At 39.0% G+C, this 7,906-nt stretch overlaps 1 protein-coding gene across 5 annotated transcripts in view; it reads left to right on the top strand.

Moving 5' to 3' along the window:
- The window catches only part of TPX2 (TPX2 microtubule nucleation factor), a 56,892-nt gene that overhangs the window by 1,119 nt on the left and 47,867 nt on the right, over positions 1 to 7,906 (top strand). For 3 of the 5 annotated variants that reach the window (XM_081833037.1, XM_081833041.1, XM_081833038.1), the window contains exon 2: positions 1,643 to 1,755. The exons of the other annotated variants lie outside the window; for them this stretch is intronic. The gene's annotated coding sequence lies outside the window, so the exon portion shown is untranslated. The remainder of the gene's footprint in view (positions 1 to 1,642; positions 1,756 to 7,906) is intronic. 5 annotated transcript variants of the gene reach the window in all.

Here is a 7,906-nt window from a genome sequence, read left to right on the forward strand (position 1 = left end):
GTATTTGTCTCACTCATCGGATGTCAGAATTTGAACTCTTTACTGCTACAATAAGGATATTCTTGTGTTGTGGTCTCAGTGTATCATACATACCTTGTCAAGCCACCCCTATATCACCCTTGGTTGTTTTGGAGTAGCACTCTTGGGTGTGTTAGCTCAGTATTAAGTTACCACTCTCAGGATAAAAATTTTTGTGGCTCCCAGCTCACTTAGCTAATTAATTGACTTGAGGGTGTACTGTGTGCTCAGATTGGTGTTAGATACTATGGATATTCAGATGTATGATGTTCTCATGGGTTTTCTGGTATGCTTGAGGACAAAAGACTGATTCAGATTGACAAGTGACAATCTGAACAAGATATGACAGCATTGGAGTACTCTAGTATTATGTATTGTAGGTGCCCTGGCAATGTAGAGGTGAGGGAGATCAATGAGGCTTAAAACAGGCAAGGATGTCTTTGTGAAGCAGATGGGACACAAACTGGCTCTTGATAAGCAGAGTTTGGTTAGACAAGAACTAGAACAGTCTTGGTGCACAGAAATTGCCCACTTACTATCTGCTGAATTGGATAGGCAGGAGGGCATTATCTAAATTGACTACAAAATTGCAGGTATAAAAAACTGGATGTATTCAACTAGGTTGGTAAATTTGTTTAAACTTTTGGGGTGCCTGGGTGGCTCAGTTGGTTAAGTGTCTGCCTTTGACTCAGGTCGTGATCCCAGGGTTCTGGGATCGAGCCCTGCATCATCGGGCTCCTTGCTCAGCAGGGAGCCTGCTTCTCCCTCTCCCTGTGCCGCTCCCCCAACTTGTGCTCTCTCGCTCTGTCAAATAAATGAATAAAGTCTTAAAAAAAAAAAAAAACTTAAAAACTTTTAATAAAATAGGGTTGTTTTGGCCAGCCTTATGCTTAAGTCTGTGTATTCGAAGCTTAATAAAGTTAACTTACCCTACATTTGCAATTAAGCTTTTCCAGGAGACAGGATTATGTGGGAAAGTCCTTCATTTTTTATTTTGGTGCCAGGAGATGTTCCGAAGTTTTTCTATATCCCCTACATATTTTTTTCTTCAGCCTTTCCTGGGTCTCTTCCCTAATTCTTTTTGAATTGCTGGGGAAGGAAGGAAGAAAGAAGAGATCTAAATGCCCTTTGGCAAACTGAATTTTCTTTGCCATGAGTAAAGTTAGGAAATAGAATGACCACTGGGAGACTGATCAGCCCAAACAATTCTATGAATAGGTCTGTATTTGAGACAGAAACCTAGAGATCAGTGGTTCAAGGTACTTTTTTTCATATTATAAGTGTGCCTACTATTTGTCCTGATGTTTGAATAGAAGTGTACCCTATTACCCCTTGGTGTCAGTGTTCCTAAATTGCAGATTTTGGGAAGGTAGTTTTAAAATGGGAGTATATAATATTAAAGACACCACGAGACAGCATATGTATAATCAAGAAACTTAAGCTGAAACAACAATTAAGTTTGGCATTTGGGTAGATTTATGCTATTTAGACTTTAGCTCTCAGAAGCACTCTTTGGTTTTGAGAGTGGGTATCCTTGCTGTTTTGCAGCCCTTTCCTATTCTCTGTTTACCATTTTTACTACAGAGAACATGAACCTGTTATATCACCTTTCTCTTTCTAATAGGTTCTTGATAAGAAGTTTTTGCTAGACTTCAACATTTCAGAAGAGAGGTGAAAAAGTATATTGCAACTCTGAATCAAGCCTGTAGGCAGGTGGACTGATAGATTAAACCACAGGTAAGGCTATGTCCACAGTGAGTTACATTAAAAAGGAATAAGAGGGGGCTCCTGGGTGGCTCAGTTGGTTAAGCGACTGCCTTCGGCTCAGGTCATGATCCTGGAGTCCTAGGATCGAATCCCGCATCGGGCTCCCTGCTCGGCGGGGAGCCTGCTTCTCCCTCTGACCCTCCCCCCTCTCATGTGCTCTCTGTCTCTCTCATTCTCTCTGTCTCAAATAAATAAATAAAATCTTTAAAAAAAAAAAAAAAGGAATAAGAGGAACATTAATATATTACCATCAAAAGTGTTTCATGTATCTTCAAAAGTAACATTTTGGAAGAAAATTTATTTAATACGGAAAGCAAAAGAAAGAGCTATCACTCACTATCCTACCTCTCAGATAAACTATTGCTAGTATTTTGATAGATTTCTTTCCAAATTCTTCTGTGTACATATTTGGTTTTAAAAAGTCATACACTTCGCGCCTGGGTGGCTCAGTCGTTAAGCATCTGCCTTCGGCTCAGGTCATGATCCCGGGGTCCTGGGATCGAGTCCCGCATTGGGCTCCCTGCTCAGTGGGAAGCCTGCTTCTCCGTCTCCCTCTCCCCCTGCTTGTGTTCCCTCTCTCACTGTATCTCTCTCTGTCAAATAAATAAATAAAATCTTAAAAATAAAAAGTCCTACACTAAAAATTTTCATTATTTTTTTCAACTTAATAATTAGGTTATGAACATTTTTTCATGTCATTAAAATTTGCTACAACTTTTATTATTTAAAAGATTTTATTTGTCAGAGAGAGAGAGAGCACGTGAACAAGCAGGGGGAGCAGCAGGCAGAGGTAGAAGCAGGCTTCCTGCTGAGCAAGGAGCCCGATGCGGGACTTTATCCCAAGACCCTGGGATCATAACCTGAGCTGAAGGCGGACACTTAATCGACTGACCCACCTAGGCATCCCGCTACAACATAATTTTAATGGCTATGTGGTATTCCATTATATGGTTCTGCCATAGTTTTTTATGCAGTGAAATCATTGGTCAAAAGTTCATTTTTTTTTTTTTTAAGATTTTATTTATTTATTTGAGACAGAGAGAATGAGAGAGACAGAGAGCACATGAGAGGGGGGAGGGTCAGAGGGAGAAGCAGGCTCCCTGCTGAGCAGGGAGCCCGATGCGGGACTCGATCCCGGGACTCCAGGATCATGACCTGAGCCGAAGGCAGTTGCTTAACCAACTGAGCCGCCCAGGCGCCCCTAAAAGTTCTTATTTTTAGGACTTGGGTATGTAACACCAAACTGCCTCATAGGAAAATTATGCTGATTTACATACCCACTTAATAGTGTATATTCACTATTCACACAGGTACAAATTTATATTTTAAAAATATGTGATACATTCACATGGTACAAAAATCAAATAGTATGAAAAGGTTTATAGTTAAAAATCTTCTTTCAACCCTGTCACTAGCTACCTCACTTCCTGGCATCCCATAGGTAATCACTTTTTGAGGTTCTTGGGTATCTGTGTATCTACATCCCAAGAAGGATACCTTTTGAACAATATAAATCTTTACAAGACTGAGTGATTGAGATTTCACTAGGAATGTAACCTCCTGCTGCCCAACTGTCAACCCTTACAAACTCTTTCAGCTTGTTACTATTGAAACAGCAGGGCGCCTGGGTGGCTCAGTTGGTTAAGCAACTGCCTTCGGCTCAGGTCATGATCCCGGAGTTCCGGGATCGAGTCCCGCATCGGGCTCCCTGCTCAGCGAGGAGCCTGCTTCTCCCTCTGACCCTCCCCCACTCATGTACTCTCTCTCTCTCTCTCTCTCATTCTCGCTCTCTCAAAATAAATAAATAATCTTTAAAAAAAAAAAAAGAAACAGCAGAACACTTTGATATCCTACAAAGATTTCCTGATATTCTACAAAGATTTCCTTTTAGTATTCTACAAAGATCTGTGTCATTATTTGGTTTGAAGGTAAATGGCATCATTGATTTTTATCCAGGTCTTATTAGTTGTATAAGAGCAGTTTAGGGTTTAGAGAGTTGTATGGATAAATTAAATAAAGCAGAACTGAGTTCATAATCCATAACTCACAAGTTTGGGAGAAAGATGATAAAAAATATATGTGCTTGAGGTTTCTGGACAGTGATGAATTATAACAAGTGTCCACGTGTCCTGTGCTGACTTCTGAGTGCTTGGACAGTGAGGAATTGTCATTGGATTTTAAATTGACCCAATTTTGGAAGCTTCGTGGATCTGTTTCTGTAAACAGATCCAATTTCAATGTAGAAGTTAGCAAACATAAATGTAGAAACACAAAGTCCATTAACTTCCTTTAGACTAAGTTTGTGACTTTGATTAACAGTTAAAATTGCATGCTGGATTATGTTGCCATTTACTGACTCGTGCTAATCCCTTATGTACAAAAAAAATGTAGGTGTTTTTTCCCTGGGTAAGATGAAAATAACTCAACTCTATTTAACTTGTGGTACGGTAACAGGATCTCTTATCCCTTGTGAAAGTAGGAGAGGGTATGCCTGGGGAAATGGCACCATTTGGGATGGGACCATTTAACTAATACACTTCTAATCTTGACTTATTCTTACTCTGTTTATTATATTACCAGTTAACTCATGATTTTTCTTCCAATAGAAATAGGTACAGTGCAGCTCACAAAATGGATAGTGAAGTGCTTGAGAGCATCTGTCACACCAAAGTCTTTGTTTTGTTTAGGAGCTGCTAGTCTACTATTTCAACCTTGCTTAGGATGCACCCTTTTGCAGTTTTCCCCCACCTCCTCTGAACCTGCACCTTTTGATTTATAGAGGTTGTCAAGTCTAGTTATTTTTGGTTTGAGAGTGAAGAGGGACAGGACATGATGGAGGTTAATTTCAAAAGAATGTGGAAACAAGTTACATTGCTTCTTTTGCAATCTTCCTCAATTAAGTGCTTTTCCCACATTTGTTTCCCCTTTTCATTTATCTCTTCCTTTAGAAAAAGTCAATATTCATCCTTAGCTTTTGTTGTTGTTGTTCTTGTGCATATCTTTTTTCTTTTTTTTTAAAGATTTATTTATTTATTTGACAGAGACACAGCGAGAGAGGGAACACAAGCAGGGGGATTGGGAGAGGGAGAAGCAGGCTTCCCGCAGAGCAGGGAGCCTGATGTGGGGCTCGATCCCAGGACCCTGGGATCATGACCTGAGTTGAGGGCAGATGCTTAACAACTGGGCCACCCAGGTGCCCCTCTTTTTTTTTAAATTTTTGACTTGAGTATAGTTGACACACAATGCTATATTAGTTTCAGTTTATAATATAGTGATTCAGCATCTCTATAGGTTATGCTATGCTCACCACTGTCTGTATCTTTTAGGCATCACTTCCACCAGGTACCTTTTTCTGACCCTCCTGGTCCCCTTCTCTGCACTTCCATAGTGGCCGTGGTTTTTCCCCTGTTGTAGCAAGGATCACCCTCTATCACAATTGTCTGTGTTCTCCACTCAAATATGAGTTTCTTAAGGGAAGAGATTATATGTATCCTTTTAGTCTTTGTTTTCTGGAAACAAAAATGAGCTGTATGATATGATGATGGCTCTTATTAGGCAGTTCTAAAAGAAACCTAAGTAGTTCATAATATGGGAGAGGCTTTTTCCTCAGTTCTGTTGTAGGATTATTGGTCTGAAAGAGCTATTTCTTCACTCAGAATGTTTCTAGTTTTGCAGGAGTCTAGAGCTATGGTAGATTCAGATAGTTTTGAAATGTGAAGCTGATTCTCTTGCTTGGCAGTCTTATTTGTTTGGGGGAATGTGGTTGACACATGTGCCTTTTTTCTTTCTTTTTTTTTCAGTGAGACCTGTTGACAGAAATTCAATCTTGATTAAGGGGTACAGGAAGGCATCCAGTTCCCATCATGCCTGGGACTCTCTCATTTAAACAATTGGCCCAGGCCCTGGCCTGTTCCATTTCCCACTAGGCCTTGTGCTTTTTAGTTTTTGAAGGTTTCCCATTTTCATTTTATTATTTGTGGGAGAAGCAGCGTGGTGAAGCCAGCATAACCCAGTAGTTACTTTTGGTTTTGTTCATGTACTTGTGCTATCACCTTTTCTTGAAGAGAGTCAGTCTTCTCGGTAGATATATATTTCATTTACTTGTTCCCTTTTTAGGGGGATTGTGGGGGTGGTCTCCTGAGTTGGTCATACTAGACCAAAAGATAACTTAAAAGAAGCTTTTTTAAAAAGAGGTTATGTTAGAAAAATAGTATTTTGGTTTTAAAATTTTCACCTAAATAAAGATTAGGCATATTTAGTTTTGAGCCCCTTGCCTTTTGACCCCCATCAATCAAATGCACTGTTAGACCTCAGAAGATATCCCTCCTGATTGCTCAAATACCCTCTTCTTTGTCTTTTACTCTAGAATATCCACTGAGACGTTCAGACTAACTTCCATCTTATGTAAAGCAAAAACTATGTGCAAGAGTACAAACTAAGAAAAAGAGAAATTAAGGGGTGGTGTTTTACTTTATGGGATGATTCAGCTCAGAACTTTCCCAGTGTATTTAGAATAGGATTCTTAATTTACCAGTATTCTTTTATGAGCAGTTTGTCAGGGATGTTTAGTTTTATGTAAAGCAGAGTTAATTTTTGCATTTGTCTGACAGATTAGTATGATTTGGTTACCTCTCTCATCTTTGAGGTAATGTTATAGGAAAAACCTGTACATTATAGTGACTCTAGATTTTGGAATCTCACAGACCTGGTCTTAAAACTCAACACTGCTGGGTGCCTGGGTGGCTCAGTCGGTTGGGCGGCTGCCTTCGGCTCAGGTCATGATCCTGGAGTCCCGGGATCGAGTCCCGCATCGGGCTCCCTGCTCGGCAGGGAGTCTGCTTCTCCCTCTGACCCTCCCCCCTCTCATGCTCTCATTCTCGCTTTCAAATAAATAAAATCTTTAAAAAAAAAAAAAAACAAAAAAACAAAAAAAACCTCAACACTGCTACATACAAAGTTGGTAATCTTGGAGTGGCTTAATTACTCTGAGCCTGTTTCCTTATTTGTAAAATGGTGATGAGGATATATATCTACCTTGTATATTGTTAATGAAATTTAAATGAGATGATTTATGTCAAGTGCCTGGTCAAGTACTTGGCCTGTAGTAAACATTATTTGGAAGTTATTATCTACAAATGGTTTTATCCCTTGTTCCTTGACATTTCATATTGATCTACATAAATATCTTTTAAATAAATATGAGAGTAAATAAATAAAAACAAACAAATGCATAAAAATACACACACATACACGCATGCACACACGCACAAGGGATGCCTGGCTGGCTCAGTTGGTAGAGCACGTGGCTCCTGATCTTGGGGTTGTGAATTTGAGCCACATATTGGGCATGGAGATTACCTAAAGAAAAAAGTTAAGTAAATATGAGAGGTAGTGGATAAGGACACAGCCTTTAGGGCCTATGTAATTTCAAATGCTGGCTCTGCTACTTCTTAGCTGTGTGGCCATGAACAAGTAGTAAATCTCTCCTTGCCTCAGTTTCCTCATCTGTAAAATGAAGATAATAACAGTGCTTACTTCATAGGATTATTGGAAGATTTAGTGAGTTAATACATTTAAAATACAGATCAACAATGTCTGGCATGTCATAAGTACTCAATAATTAATAGCTATTATTATTTATAACTTTTTTCAAGTTTATATACTTTTATTAAGTCAATACCCAGGAGCATTTTGTTTTTATACAGAAACATTAAAAAAAGAAAGGATGGATAACATATGGGTAAGTGAAGTTAGTAGCCAATTTATAGACCACGTAAATGGGAAACCTTATTTCCAAAATCAAGAGGTTTAGCAATTATTGCTGGATTACCAAGAGTACATAATAAATAAAAAATTCCAGAAATCCTAGTGACTTATGCACTGTAAACACCAATGTAGGGGGAAATAAATACTGCTTAACTAGTTCTTTAAACTGAAAATGTATGTGTTTATAAAACGTATTCAAAGAGTATGAAAGTTCCTATAGTGGAAAGTCTTTACCTGACCCAGAACTCTTAGCTCTCTTCCCAGACCCAAAGACCGTTAACACTATTATGTCTCCTTCCGCAATAGTCTTATGTGTGTACCAAGGTATATATGAGTATATATTACCCCTTTGCTT

This window comes from Leptonychotes weddellii, chromosome 10 (assembly GCF_054177405.1).
Source record: "Leptonychotes weddellii isolate Sample4059 chromosome 10, ASM5417740v2, whole genome shotgun sequence".
NCBI classification, from domain to species: Eukaryota; Metazoa; Chordata; class Mammalia; order Carnivora; family Phocidae; genus Leptonychotes; species Leptonychotes weddellii.